This window comes from Podarcis filfolensis (assembly GCF_964270895.1).
Source record: "Podarcis filfolensis genome assembly, chromosome: 4".
NCBI lineage: Eukaryota > Metazoa > Chordata > Lepidosauria > Squamata > Lacertidae > Podarcis > Podarcis filfolensis.
Genome location: NC_139607.1, coordinates 73,470,744 through 73,486,636, shown reverse-complemented (window position 1 = coordinate 73,486,636; position 15,893 = coordinate 73,470,744). Strand labels below are relative to the sequence as shown.

General features: G+C 40.3%; 1 protein-coding gene and 1 long non-coding RNA gene across 2 annotated transcripts in view; one reads left to right on the top strand and one right to left on the bottom strand.

Annotated features, from left to right (window-relative positions):
• The window catches only part of LSAMP (limbic system associated membrane protein), a gene marked incomplete at its 5' end in the record, with an annotated part of 239,036 nt that overhangs the window by 94,874 nt on the left and 128,269 nt on the right, over positions 1–15,893 (top strand). The gene's annotated exons all lie outside the window — the stretch shown is intronic.
• LOC310760630 overlaps positions 1–15,893 on the bottom strand; it is a 30,308-nt gene that overhangs the window by 3,472 nt on the left and 10,943 nt on the right. The window lies entirely within an intron of this gene.

Sequence of the window (15,893 nt, the reverse complement as noted above, 5' to 3'; positions counted from 1 at the left end):
GACCAGCCACGATGAGGGATCTGAACTCAAACCACCAGTATGGCTGTTAAAGTCACACTCCTGGGAGTTGCCTCTGATTCAAGGCAAAGTCAGCTAAGCATACTTCTTGCTATTGATTGAGTTATTAAAATATGTGCATGCTTGCCACCTGTCCTCCAAAGACCTCAAGGCGTCTAGCAAAGTGCAGAAAACTAGAGAATGTGGCAAGAATAAGTATTCAAAACTCCAGAGACAGTTAAAGCTAACACCGTAAAACAGCAAGTTGCAGCCCAAGTAAAATAAGGTTTTACTAACTTGCAAAATGATCATAATAATAAAAATATTATTAATAATAAATTTGTCACTTTTTACATTGAAGTGACTTAAAATGATTTGCATTATACAAACAAAAATAGCAAAGAACATTAAAACCAAATATAAAAACAGCAATAAAAACAAGACTTGCATATAAAAGGACAAAATCTTACCCATGCCACTTAAAAGGATGAGGACAAAAAGAGGCTATAGGCACAATTAAATTGCCACCCTCTCAGTTAAGAACTAAGGTGTTCTTCCCTGGGGATAGCATTGCACAAGTAGGGAGCCACCACTGAAAAGGCCCATTCTCATGTCACCACTCTGCACATCTCCCTCAGATATGGCACACAGGAGAGCCTTAAATGATGAGTGCCAGATTGGTTTATGTGGAGAGAGAGTCCCTGAGGTATTGGGCTCCTGAGCTACATTAAGGCTTTATACAGCAAAACCAGCACAGTGAATTGAGCCCAGAAACTAATTGGTGGCCACTGCAGTCATCCCAGAATTAAAAAGGAGGCTAAATGGACTTTCCACTAAAAATATTATGCTTTGTATATATATCAACTATGGGAGATGTTGACAGGTCCTTGATTCTAGAAGTATGTATTCGGATGCCATGGACAAATCAGTGCTCACAGTCCCAAAGATCATAAATCTTAGAACTGCTTCCCAGGTACTTTTTGAAGCTGGACAATTGCTCAACCTATTTCCCAAAGATCTATGCCCTACACACATGTGTTCTAGGAAAGGATTGTTCTTTCTATACTTTTGATGTTTATACTGAAAGAAATGCATAACCAGTGTTTCTGCTTAGATGGGAGACAACCCTCAAAGCAGCTTCACATGCCACAATGAAGGAATCACATGCTTTCCCAATGTGTTCACAGGGCAGGGCAATCCTGACATCTGAATGTTTTCTCCAAATGATTCCTGAACTGGAAACACTTGTATCTGTCATTTGTAATAATGGGTACATGTGAAATGTTTTGCATTTAGCCTTAAGAAAATGGAATATGTGAAGCAGTCTTCAGAGACTGAGAAATAAGCACACAAAGTTAAGGAGAGACATGAATGCTCAAAGTGAAAAATAAAAGGAGCTACAAGATGAAATACTGTGAGGAAAGAAGAAAGAGGCCACCACTTTCCATTAAGTTCTTCAGAGGAGCATGAAGAAACAGGCTTTGAGACATTGAGTTCCTGATGACTCCTGGCTCTCCACGACTTCAGAAGCTCCCCATCATGTATGGAATCTGCTTAGTTTTCTTTGCAATTTTCTTCTTATAAACAAAAGACTCAATTGGACTTGAAATCATACCATTCTAGGATGCTGGCATATGGTCTCAAGAAAAAAAAAATGTATTGTGTATGGCTAGGTATTAGAATTTCAGCTCAGCGTTTTATGGAACTGAAGTGAATCAGGTTTGCATTATTCTTTCATCCAGGTAGTTCAAGTACCGCCCATACTCTGTGTTTGGTGGGTGATTACGTCTTTCTACCTGGGTCTTGTGTTGGAAGAATGTTCCTCTGTGTTAGTAAAGTAGATCAATGTTGGCATCATATGCTATAAGAGAGTTTTCTATCAGTGAAAACAGTCACAACTGCCCTGGGCACTCATCAATAACCAATTATGAGATCATCTGGATTTTCTAGTTTTGTATTTCTACCCTCTCCAAAAGGGGAGGGAGGGGGAGAAATGGTTATATTATTTATCGCCACAATTTGTCCCCAATTCCAATCAAAATAGAAAAAGTTGAACAATAACAATTTATGAAATATATCTAACATCTTTGAGCAGCAACACCTGTCAGAGTTGCTGATAGCAAGAGTCAGTTTATATACTGATGGATGGATTTCACACTGCATGTAGAAGACCCGAGTTCGATCTCTAACTTCTCTGGTGAGAAGGAGCCAGTGAAACCCTGGAGAGCAGCTGCCCTCAGAGTAGACACCACTGAGATAGATACATAAATTGTGTTAGCTTATAGAAGGCAGGTTCCTGTGCTCTTGTGTCTTTCATATTCATTTCCTGAAATTAACACCTTTGCACATTCACCAGCTCATCTTTAAATATCTGATGACTTGCTTAAATTCTGTGACTTGGAGTACCCAACAGCAATATTCTGTATTCTTAGTGGGAGACTTATAACACCTTCAGTCCTATCTGTATCCCTCATTTCACATCCCACAAATACTGGGGCATCTGCTGGTACAGATCAGACCTGTCTTTTAATCATTTTTTGCCTGGTCTCTGAATCTTAGCCCTGATTATCTATAGTCCTCCCATCTCTAAACTGGAAAAGACTTGGTTGAAATCATATGTTGTATACTGAAAGTGAAAAAGAGGTGCAGTATTCAGAAAGCAGAATTATGGCAATAGAAGAGAACCCAGGTAAGACTTTGATTCCAATAGTATAGGACTGCTCCAGCTCTCGTCTATTGTTCTGTGAATTCCATATAACAACATTGGCCTTGCTGGGTCAGGCCAAAGTCCTATCTGGTCCAGCATACTGTTCTTACAGTGACCAACCAGATGCCAGATGGAAGTCTGCAGCCAAACTACATGCATAATGCCTGTATTTCTTTAAACAGTAACCTTCTGCAAGAACAATTCTCATTGCTTCTGGCGCTGATCTCTGGCACCTGTACTGTCATGTACAAAATGGTAGTGAAGAAAAGGCATGATGGAAATGCACAGCTTGAAAACTATGCAGTAGCACCTGAGCCTGAGAAAGTGGCTATAGCATCTAATGATGATATCCATCATCTTGAATTCTAATCATCATCAAAAGACTTATGGTATACATATAGAAAATTTGCATCTCTAGTTTGGGGATAGTGCATACATTTCTGCAATTTGCTTTTTATTTAAATTGTTTTACACCTTTAACTTATGGTGTGTTCCTTTTTGGCTGAGTTTTGGCTGGTCAGGATAAGCCGCATGGTTATCACTGAGTTTCTGTTTGAATGAGCATTGCATCTCCCAGTTTGAGAATAGACTCACACGTATATAAACTTTATGTGTGCATACTTGCCCAAATACTGCAATACTTTAAAAAAAATAAACAGTTCCCATGAACATTCGTGCTAAGAAACATTCCAAGAAAATTTATGGGAGGAGTTTAGAGAATGGATTCAAAAGCAACCACAGTTGCTCAAAAATTGAGACATTGCTTTGCAATGTTTGTCCAACTTTCATGAGAACACTCATTGTCCATTCATACTGCTTCCTATGTCCCTCAGTGTTTTCTTAATAAGATCTTGTGGGCTTTAAGAAGGCTGAGAATGATAATATAAGTTCCAAGCCAAGAAAATGAACACTTCTAGTTATTGCAAGCTAGGCTCATGGCTGACATCCTGATGTAAGGATTTGGTTTTCAATGAGACAAATCTCTCCAAAAAACAGGGCAGCAAAAACACATGGGACAATATTGACTAAACAGAAAACAATTCAGTGGCTGACCTTCATTCTCTTGAGTAAACAGCTATGAGAATTCATAGCATGTAGATGGCATCGGATCAGTATTCAGTTTTTGCGGATAGTTTTTTGTGAATTGTTACCATTCATTGCCATGGAACAGATGAAAGGCAGTATCCAGCTATATAATGTGATTATAAGATAACTAACATATAAAGCCATTATTCCAGAAAACCAAAGGGTCAACAGGACTAGTGCCTTTGATGAAAATTATTTATTTATTTTTGAAGATTATTGACTTTTCTGTGTAAAATAAAAGTAGCAAACAGCTAGAATCACATACTACAGCATTCTGACCAATTTACTCCATGCAACAACAACAAAATGATACAACAAACATGATGACGGTGTATTTTTAAAAGATTAGGTGTGATAACTAAGAGAAAATTAGCTTTGAGCATCGAGGAAAAAGCAGCTGAAAAGGATAGGGAGGGGAGCTTACCAAAATCCATAAGTCCCACCAATGACTTCTCCCCATTTTAGCTAAATCAGATCCTCCTGTTACCTTGATAAAGGGGGCAGGACCCCGCTGCAATTCAAGCATTGCCAGGAAAGTGAAATAGGCAGACAGGCTGAGTAAACAGAGCAATAGAGAGACAGAGATCCAACTGCCCTCCTAGAGTGATGAATGTGAGGGGGGCATAGGGGAGTGTTGCATAGAAAAGGGGTGAATAATGCACTCACCAATACTCAGCTAAAACTACATGGTAGAAGCTTCTGGGTCCTTCTTTCCCCTGTAATTCAAGCACTGCCACAAAATTTATCTTGGAATCATAATGGAAAGCTCACAAGAAATAATGTCTCACCATGTAGTAGAAGGGGTACAATGGGGGGGGGCAAGGCTTCCAAGGGCCACATGCACTTAGCTTTTATTTGTTTTTAAAAAGTAAGTCAATAGGACTTTTCTGAAGGAAGTTAGAGAAGGAAGCACAGATGTAGCTCTATAATGCTTTGACACTCGGCATGTAGCACCATTGCTCAGGACACTTAATCCCTGTTGCTAAGCAATCAGAGGAAAGGATGTTGATGCCCCCACCTGGGACTCCAGAGGGGGCCCTCCCAGAACAACACAAAAAGCAGGAAAGGCTGAATGAAGGGGGATACTGAAGTATGTTTGTTAAAGCACCTTCCTCCTGTCCACATTATTTCATACACTCAGTGTGCTGCCTTTACATAATAAAACAATTGGCTGGTTTGGGTGTGTGTTTTCTCTGGAAGTAAATAATGCCATTGTATGAGCCTTCAAATTCACCTTGAACTTTTCTTTGGATGAAATTTTGGTGGTTTCTCTGATAATTTCCAGTGTTTTCCTTTCCTTTTTAAACTGTAATCTGTAAACTGTAGTATGGTCCACTGTCAAACAGCTTTTAGTGTCCAAAAGATCTTCCAAATGTTTAGTTAGCATCTTCTTCTTATAATTTGAATCCATTGGTTTGGGTCTTACCCTCTGGGCAACAGAAAATACTTGCTCCAGTACCCATGTGATATTTGAAAACAACTATCATAAAACGTCTGTCTGCTTTTCTTTAAGTGAAATCTACCCACTCCCTCAAATGTTCATCATAAGGTTTGGTTTTTCATCTTGGTTGCCCTCTGCACTCTTTCCAGCTTCTCAATATCCTTCTTAAACTGTGACGCCCATATCTGGACACAGTACTGCAGGTTGGGGCTGACCAAGTGGTACTATTACTTTCCTTGATCTGGACATTATAGTTCTGCTGATGCAGCCTAGAATAGCTTCGGCATCACACTGTATCACTCATGTTAAGCTTGTGGTTCATTTATTTATGTACTGAATTTGTTAGTCGCTTTATCTTGTCCAAGGCAACCCAAAATGTCTTGCATACAAACAGACATCCGCCCTTCCCTTGTGCATGCACATAGATACATTAAAACCAAGAGGGGAAATAAATGCATTAAAAACATCCCACCCACTTCTAAAAGATAGTTAAAGTTCAAAGGTCTGGTTCTAGAGGAAAGGCCTGTTCTCCTGTTGCCACCCTTCAGATCTCTCATGAAGAGGGCACATGAAGAAGAGCCTCAGATGATGATTGCAGGGTCCAGGTCAGTTCACATGGGGAGAAGTGGTCCTTGAGGTATTGTGGCCCTGAACCATCTACTAAAACCCCTAAATGCTTTTTACATGCCAAGCCAGGTGTCCCCCATCCTATATTTGTGCACCTAATTATTCCTGCCTAAGTGTAGAAACTTACATTTGTCCCTACTGAAATTTATTTTGTTAATTTGGTCCAGTTCTCCAATCTGTTAAGGTCGTCTTGAATTCTGATTCTATCCTCTGAGATACTAGCTACCTCTCCCAGTTTGATATCTACAAATTTGATGGGTACCTCCTCTATTCCTTCATCAAAGTCATTTATAAATATGTTGAATAACACCACGCTCAGGACAGAACCCTATGACAACCCACTTGTCTTTTTTTCAACACCAGTTTGCAATTATTATTAGAATTCCTCCTGAAAATTCATCAGCATTTTAGTGTGAAATTCTTCTATTATGTACACATTTTTTGTGAATTTCCCTGCTATGATGTATTTTCCATGCTGTTTTCACTAATATATGCATTTTTATGCACACTTTACCATAGCATATTAATTTTGGCTGCATTACTTGGCTGGAAAAGCACTTTACAAAATTCAGAGAAGTGCATTTTTTTTCAAAAAAAAACCCCTGTGTTTCAGTTTGCATATTGTTTTGGAAAGTATGGCTTGTGTTGATTCATCTTCAAATGTGAACTGAATTTAATTCTCTCTCCAGCCCCCGGTTATAATGCAAAAAGGTTGGAGAGGAACGCTGAGGACACTTTTCTTGGGGAAAGAGTTTCAACAGTTCGTAAAAGCCTCTCTCCCCCTCCATCTTCTGAATAGCAACTGCTTTATCCTTCACCCTAGAGTATACTTTACAGAAATAAATCACCCTGGTGCTGCCACCCAGAGATTGTTAAGTGAAGACTTCAAAAGTGTACAGAGCCATGACAGACTTATTCCTGTGCAGTTCTGAAAACTTGCATTTCTTTCTCTTGCACTATTGCCTTGTTTCCCTTTCTTCTTTTGACCCGAAGACCAATAGCTGAGGGGCCTCCATTACTATCATTTAATACTTCATCACCATCATGGCTGCTTCAGACTAAAGTAATATTCTACATATAGTTTCCATTACAGTTATTAAGTAGTATTAGAAAAAACATTGTCACATATTTCCACCTGGAACTTTGTGATTGGAAGCACAGAGATGTTTATAAGAACAGTCTGTTGAAATAATCTGTTATTTGTTCGTTCATTTCATTTCATTTATTCCAAAGTGATTAACAAATATTTGTGACTTCTTTCTATGCATATGTGTTTGGGATATATGGTAGAAAATTCATGACATTTGTGAAGTAGTGATATAAGTTACTTTAAACCAGGTTCCAAGAAAGAAGCATTCAAGAAGTCAGATAAGACCATTGATAGGAAAAAATGTCTTAGGTTTCATATTTTCATATTTCATTTTATGGCTTTTGTATTTTTCAAGCTGTTCAGAGTATGCAGAAAGTCATGAGCTTGCTCTCAATCAGTCATTTTAACTCAGTCCAATAGTGCCTTGCCTGCCACTATATTTGCAGGTGGGATTCAATCATATACCAGCAATTTCAGGGTCCACAGTTGGGCACTCTTATGCAACAAACTCTCTTCCCCCCTAAAATTGGACTTTTGCAGCAAGGAAAGTGATGGGGAAATGAATTACCTTTATATAGGATTATAACATTAATGTTGCTGAAGCTAACCCAAAATAATTTACTCCAAAAAACAGAAGATATTATTTTGCAAAACTTTTGCAGCACATATAATTCAAGCTCCTGCTGATGTTCTTCCTGTGCTATTGAAACAAGGCCAAATAAACCAGGCAAAGAAATAGAGCAGCTGTATGCTGCAAAGAAAGTTGGACTGAATACTAGACCTTTTCAAGTGGAGTATTTCTTTTCTTTTTCCACTAAAAGAACATCATGGTAATCTTAACTTTACAAATGTTCTGCTATTGTTACAGAAGTTCATAGATTTGCCTGTGAGAAGACATCTCATTCTTTTTCAGTATCATCTGAAGAACTGCCCACAACTTATTTATATAGTGCAATTGACCACTCATCCCTCCCCCCTTTTCAATTAATGTGAGTGGCCTGTTTTCATGAACAAGGTGATGTGTTATTTGAGAATGAAAGAAATGGCACATGAGCAAGCTTTCAGGACAGAGTACTTCCCTGACCTTAATGATAACTATGCCCCTTATCATCTTAACCAACTGAAACTAATGGCTGCAATCCATATTCATCTTACCTGGGAGTGAGTCACATTGAAGTCAATAAGGCTTACTTCTGAGTAAGCATGCATATTATTGCACTGCCGATCATTATATTTAGAGGGTCCAGAAGTTCTTGTGCTCTGTAAATGTGCGAGAAATAGACTGCCTCTATAGGTTTCTAGGCTCTTCATTAACAGTAAAAAGTAAAAGATACTGCTCACAAATAAGCCAATAATATAAAGAGCATAAAGTCAATAATGTGTGATTAGATGAACAATGCAGAAAGTGTTTGCTTCATATTCTAAAACCCACCTTTGCTCTTTTCATATCAGGATCTCAGAGGACTTTATAAAAAGATGTGTTTATAATGAGCTATTGTTAGAACCTGAAATCAGGGTGGCCTTTGTCAAACCACTAGACTATATGAGTAATGACTCCTGAGTTTTAGTCCCATCTTTGCCTTTGACACACCATCATATTTATTCATCTGTAAAATGGAAATCATACTCCATGGTATTCTAAAGCAGCACATCTTGCATCTAACTCATAACTTTAATTTGCTGACTTGTGCCTTAGCCATTCACCCACTTCTTCGATTCTCTTTGAGCTCATCAACTGGATATAATGCATATGGCACAAATAATACTGTGCAGGTTTCAAGAGCTCGCTGTGAAGTGACTTGGCAAATTCCCAGACACTTGCAACTGGTGAAGAGAGAAGGGCGTGATGGAGAGGAGGGTGAAGGTGTAGGATGTGGCAGGGGTGGTGGCTGAAGATGAACAGGTTTTTCATACAGATGCCTGGGGAAAGCCCAGACAAATTAATATTCTGTAGATCAGAAAATAACTCCAGTGTAAAATTTAAATACAGTGGTGCCTCAGGTTACATACACTTCAGGTTACAGACTCCGCTAACCCAGAAATAGTACCTTGGGTTAAGAACTTTGCTTCCGGATGAGAACAGAAATCGTGCTCCGGCGGCGCGGCAGCAGCGGGAGGCCCCATTAGCTAAAGTGGTGCTTCAGGTTAAGAACAGTTTCAGGTTAAGAACAGACCTCTAGAATGAATTAAGTACTTAACCCGAAGTACCACTGTAATGTCAGAGTAATATCCTAGAGTCCACATCCACTGGAGGGTCTGTATGTAAGTGGAAACTCTATAATCTCCCTATTTGCATTTATAAGTACTTCAAGCAGCAGCCTTCCAACTAGCCCCTGTGGTACTATTCTTATGAAGTGGTTTGTGTTTTCCTATGGCTGGGGAGGGGGGGAAAGCAGAGACATCACCTTGCCAACAAAGGTCCGTATAGTAAAAGCTATGGTTTTCCCAGTAGTGATGTACGGAAGTGAGAGCTGGACCATAAAGAAGGCTGATCGCCGAAGAATTGGTGTTTTTGAATTATGGTGCTGGAGGAGACTCTTGAGAGTCCCATGGACTGCAAGAAGAACAAACCTATCCATTTTTAAGGAAATCAGCCCTGAGTGTTCACTGGAAGGACAGATCGTGAAGCTGAGGCTCCAATACTTTGGCCACCTCATGAGAAGAGAAGACTCCCTGGAAAAGACCCTGATGTTGGGAAAGATGGAGGGCACAAGGAGAAGGGGACGACAGAGGACGAGATGGTTGGACAGTGTTCTCGAAGATACAAACATGAGTCTGACCAAACTGCAGGAGGCAGTGGAAGACAGGAGTGCCTGGCGTGCTCTGGTCCATGGGGTCATGAAGAGTCAGACACGACTAAACGACTAAACAACAACAACATGGCTGGAAGGGTCTCAGCCACTTGGTTGCTCAGACCCAAGTAAAGTAGCAGGAGAAAGAGCCACTTTGCCCAGAATATGACAAGCCTTTGGGAAGTGGAAGAGCATTGCCCATTTTCTCTCTCTCCTGCTTTCAAGCCAGGGGTGAGCAACCCATGACTGAGCAGAGGGGTACAAGGGCTAAACACGGCAACTGTGCTTTCTGGAGGGAAAGGTGTGGGGGTTTTTTATGAGCACTCCAGGAAACAGAGGGCTCACTAGGAAATTATGGAGAGCCGCAACGGTCCTTTTTTAATTGTATAGAAAGGCAGGGGGGAAGGATACCAGCTGGGCTTGAGAATTCATGATGCTTTTATCAAAGGCAAAGAAAGAAAAGACAATGTGACAGGGCCAAAGCTCAGTATCAGAGCACATATTTGGCATGTCTGAAACACAGAGAGCTGCTGCCAGTCAGTGTACACAGATGGAATCAGTATAATACAACTTCCTGTGTTCCTAAACCAATGAGAGCTGTAACTGTTTTTTAAAACTACAGAACAAGGGGTGGGGAAAATCCTCTTCATAAACTCAATCAAAGTGAGTACAACATCTCACATGAAAAATTTCAAGGGAATTTCTGCCCCTCAACCAGGCTCCAGAGGCAATTTCTTTTTATTTCCCACCCCATGAATTGCAATAGTTATAACTTAATATCAACTGCAAACATGAAGTTACCATACATCCAAACACAATTAAGAAAACATCTTAGCATGCTTTGGATACCTGATTGTCCTGGAAGACTGAGATCACTTGGAGGCATTCCATATAAAATATTCAAGATGGAGGGATTTCACAGCCTTACGAAATCATCTTATGGAAAGGGAAATTATCTAGGTGGCATGTCAATTGAAAGGGCCACAACATAAACTATGGCCGCAACCAGTGTTGGCATTGTGAATAAATGCAATGAAAATTGTGTTTCGGTGTCTGAAAGAAGAGTCTAGTGCTGAGAAAAGAAACCCTGAAAGTTTTTTCAAAGTTGAGTGAGGCACAATGTGAGAATTAAGACAGTGTTAAATCAAAGCCTCACCATGACATCGAAAGCTGCTGGAGAGATAGAACACCAAAGGAGATGGCATTCTTCCTGGAGACCTTTGAAGCAGAACAATTCCTTTTAATAGTCACCTTGCCTACAGGTTTTAACAATAGTTCAGCGTGCAGCATGCAGTCTGTAAACTTTCTCTGACAAGTGTCACCAGTAACTTTGGCGCATCCATTCCCCCCCCCCCCCATTGCATTTAAAATCTGGGCCAGCAGATAAGACATTTATTCTTTTTAATGGTTAAGAAATTTGACTATAAAAATAGCTATATTTTCTTCTTTCCTCACTTACAAGATTTTCTTGCCCTATTGCATGCCTGAGAAAATGAGCATCACTTACTTGATAAATGGGTGACAAGTGACAAGTATTGGACAAGAAAAGGTAACAAATACAGATTCAAAGAGAAGTTGGAATCTCAGCAGGCCATAAAAAGAATAGAGATTCTGTATGGAAAGAAAATCCAGTATAGTATATAATTTTGAAGAAAACGTTATCCAGATATATACACTAGTGCTTTATAACACATTTTCACAAAACTGGGAAGGTATATGAAGGTTTGGTCATATGTTCAAACAAATTAATGTTAGATTCTTAGATATCCCCAAGAGAAAAGAAAAATCTAGTATACAGAACAGACTGTATTTTATGAACCTTCTTGCAGAAGAAACAATACAAAGCAACCTTGAGCACTTCCATGATGTGTTTTTGGTGGCACATTTCCACCAGGAGGTGTATCAGAAAGAGCCACCAGGGTGGTCTGAATCCAGAACATGGCTGCCAGAGCATGGTCAGGTCTGAATCTAAATAAAGAGGTCACTTTTCTTACCAGGTGACAATTAAACCTGCAAGTAAATTGAGTGGATCCATGAATGTCCCAAAAGCAGTTAACCAAAGTGATGTAAAATGGTCAGATGCCATCAGTGACTAAGGAACCCATTCTTTCAAAGCTTAAGGACCTGCCAACCACCATTAATCCAGTTTTGCCTAGATTAGGACAGTGTGTGTGTGTACCACTATTCTGTGCTTTGAATATCTATCATCTCAGTTAGAACCCCAAAAAGTGAATGTGGGAGAGAGGAAATATATAATAATAGAAGTTAGATCAGGATCTCATCCCCTCACAAACTCCATTGTCACATATAACAACCAGGAAAATTCACCTGAGTTCCACCTTATCCACTCTCCTCTGCTACTGAGCTCCTGTTAGAACTGCACACCACCAGTTTTGCCCCAGTCTCCAATTCCAAACCACTTCATAAGAATCTTTAAAGTGATAGAAGGTAGCAGGATGGTATCAGCTGTATAAAGAATAATCTCTGAGACCATTTTGTGGGTACTTACCATCTTGTTCATTACAGAGCTCCCTTAAAGGGCTGTCCAGCTAAATTCTATTATAAGACAGTGGAGCAGTGGTCATGTCACAAGTGGAGGGTTAAATCAGAATGGTGATAGCTTTACTCATATAAAGAGCTTCATATTTGCACAAAATCTGAAATGCAAATCAGAAGAGGAGGGGTGGAGTAAGGGTGTATGTCTGCATCTCTTGAGCCAGTTGAGGCTGGTCCATCAAGTTGAATGGGGCACCACCCCACCAATCTCAATCTGCTCTTAGCCAGCTCGCACCTGCCTGATTTCTCACAACCAGTTCAGGAGGTAGCACAGCATGTCGGCTGTCTTCTCCTTGGCCTCAGTGTTGCCATTGTAGAACTCTGCAGGGAATATGATGGCTCAAAATCTAGAGTTATCTCTGTCCTCGGCAGTGGCTCAGACTAATAGTGAGCTCCCTGCCTTCTACCTTACCAGCTGCCACTGGCTTGAGTTTGAATTCTGATAGGTGAGGAAGCATTGCACACCAGAATGGTGTAAAACCCTCACATTCTTTAACAGTGTTAGAATTAAAGCAATACATCACTGCATTCAGATTTAAAAGCTGCAGTGGCAGCCTTAATTACTTGGTTAGAAAACAAACCACTTCATTCAGCTTCAGACCTCCATGTGGTCATTCATTCCATTGTCACCTCAAAAACCTGGAATATATGCTGCAGCCTCCAGCTGATACACAATATGCTGATGCACCCCCTGGTGGGAATGTGTCACCAAAAACACATTACAAGTTTGCTGCAAATAGCCTGTAATATCTGCTGCCATCCTTCAGCCATCGCCTGCATATTAGTCCTCATTCTATTATGAGCTGGCAGCCCAGGGAAGCTGTAAATCAGAAGCGAATCGTCCTGCTGACTGCTGAGCTCAGGAATCAAGCTGACCACTGAGCAGAGCAGGCCTTTTCCTATGGTAAGACCAAGAGCAGTGAATAACTGTTGCTTTGAAAACTGTGTCATCTCAAACTGCCTTTCGCCATACGTTGAGGCGCACAGATTTACCGTGACACTCACAGATGAATAATTGTTTTCAGTAAAAATGGATTTGAGGAGAACAAGAGCAGGAGACAGACGTTTAGTCAGGCTACAGTTTGGGAAGTACATACAGGGCTCTTTCCACCTGAGCTCTAAGACAGTTAACATTATGTATCGACATTGGCATATATTAGAACATATGAAGAAGCAGCGTTTGGATTTGATATCCCACTTTATCACTACCCTAAGGAGCCTCAAAGCGGTTAACATTCTCCTTTCCCTTCCTCCCCCACAAAAAACACTCTGTGAGGTGAGTGAGGCTGAGAGACTTCAAAGAAGTGTGACTAGCCCAAGGTCACCCAGCAGCTGCACGTGGAGGAGCGGGGAATCAAACCCAGTTCACCAGATTGCAAGTCTACTGCTCTTAACCACTACACCACACTGGCTCTGTTGGAAGAGCCTGTTGGATCACATCCAGCATCCTGTGCTCACAGTGGCCAACCAGATGCCTCTGGGAATCCTGCCAGCAGGACCCGAGCACAAAAACATCACCACCCATTTCCTGTGGTTTCTAGCAACTGGCATTCAGAAGCATTACTGTCTCCAGCTGTGGAGGCAGAACATCGGCATCAAGGCTAATAGGCACTGTGAATAAAGCCAACTCCCTAATATTCCAAACTGAATAAATAGTGAGACTTGAAAAATAATAAATAAAACGATCCAGAGATTGATTTGCTGGAGAATAAAAAGATATATGTTTACCGTGACCTTAACTACCTGTGCTCAAGGAGAATTGTGCCATTAGTTCTTTTTATCCTATCCCTGTCTATATTTGAGGTGCTCTTGTTTAGCAAATATGAGTCTTGGTGTTTGGAAAACCGATACTTCAATCAGCATTTGTGAGTATATAAAAAAAAGAATCCCAATGTCATTTGATGTCAAGGATTTAACACACTGCACATTAGACAGTTGTCTAATGAAGGATGTGGTAAAGGAAGTCACAGAGAAACTCATTAAGACTGTCAAGAAACCTCTTGTAAGTTTTGAATGGTTCAGCACACAAATGGGGATGGTTTGTGGTCTATCAAAATGTATTACAGAAGCCCTGATTTAGTAAGCCAACACACACGAAGGAAGCCTATTTTGGTATTAAGTAGTAATTGGGGGAAAATACAGTGGTACCTCGGGTTAAGTACTTAATTCGTTCCGGAGGTCCGTTCTTAACCTGAAACTGTTCTTAACCTGAAGCACCACTTTAGCTAATGGGGCCTCCTGCTGCCGCCGCACCGCTGGAGCACAACTTTTGTTCTCATCCTGAAGCAAAGTTCTTAACCCGAGGTACTATTTCTGGGTTAGCAGAGTGTGAAACCTGAAGCGTTTGTAACCTGAAGCATCTGTAACCCGAGGTACCACTGTAATATATAAATTAATTAATAAACAAGAGTCCAGGGTCACATCCATGTCCTCCTGCCTTCTCAGGACAGTCACCTCCCCTCTTCCCTGCCAGGGAAAAGAGCACCACAGTGGAACCTGGGTATGGCATCAGCCCACCACTAGGTGTGGGGTAACTGGAGCTTGAAAGGGAGGATACAGCTTGTTTGCCCAGGCTGTACACCCAGGGTATTTCTGAGATGCCTTGAAATGCTTTTGTTCAGACTAATGCAGTTCTCCATCAGACTCACAATAAAGACAGGGATGAGTCTGACACCGTCTTTATACATTCTACAGTGAGGCCTATCTGCAAAGCGAAGCTGTTTTGCTCAGCAGGGGGGTGGTTTGGTGTATTAATTTGGAGGAAATTGCCAGCACTGATTGAGATGGATTTAGAAGAGGATAGACAAATTTAATGATGATGGCTTGAAAAAAAGAAATTGTTTAATGGTTCTAAAGGTGGATACAGATTTAAAGAAAATTGTTCTGTTTTTCCCCTGTGTGCAAAGGTGCTAATTAACATTGTTTTTTTCCCTAAGTGTCTCCTTCCTTTTCAGCAGGAGCCCTGCTAGTTTCATTTTATAGCTCTGTCGCTGTAGAAACAGCAAAAAGTTTGTTTCCAAGTAAACTGATTTTCAGATTCATAGTGTAATTCATGGATATCACATTTCACAGGAGAAGATTACAAGGTTTTTCTTTTTGTGGTTTATAGTTGGCTGTCCTAGACTTCTAGATCTTCTTTTCAATTAGCTGGGAGTGCAATGTGTTGAGTATTGGAATGACCCAGAACCTTACCCTACATAGAAAGTTGAACCGATTTTTTTCTAAGATTAAAATAACATATTGAAAGAGGCATTTAACTAGCAGTTACTACCAGTTTTAAATACTTTCTCAGTGTGTTATCATAATCTGAAAAAGTAAAAATTAGTAATCCATAATAGCTAGCATAATGGCAGCTATTAGTAATAACTAGTTCTCACAGTCTCACAGGACTTTTGGCTAATTGGTTAAGTCAAAGCTTGACAGGAACCAAAACCCTTTCCATTTTGTTGCGGTCTGGAAGCAAAGAAAACCTCTAAACTAAAACAGTGAACATAAGACTGTTCCAACTTTGCGTGCAAAAACCTAGAGCCAATTCATATGTAGGCTGCACATTAATTCACACATGAAAAGTGGTTTCCATTGAGTTTTGAGCATGTA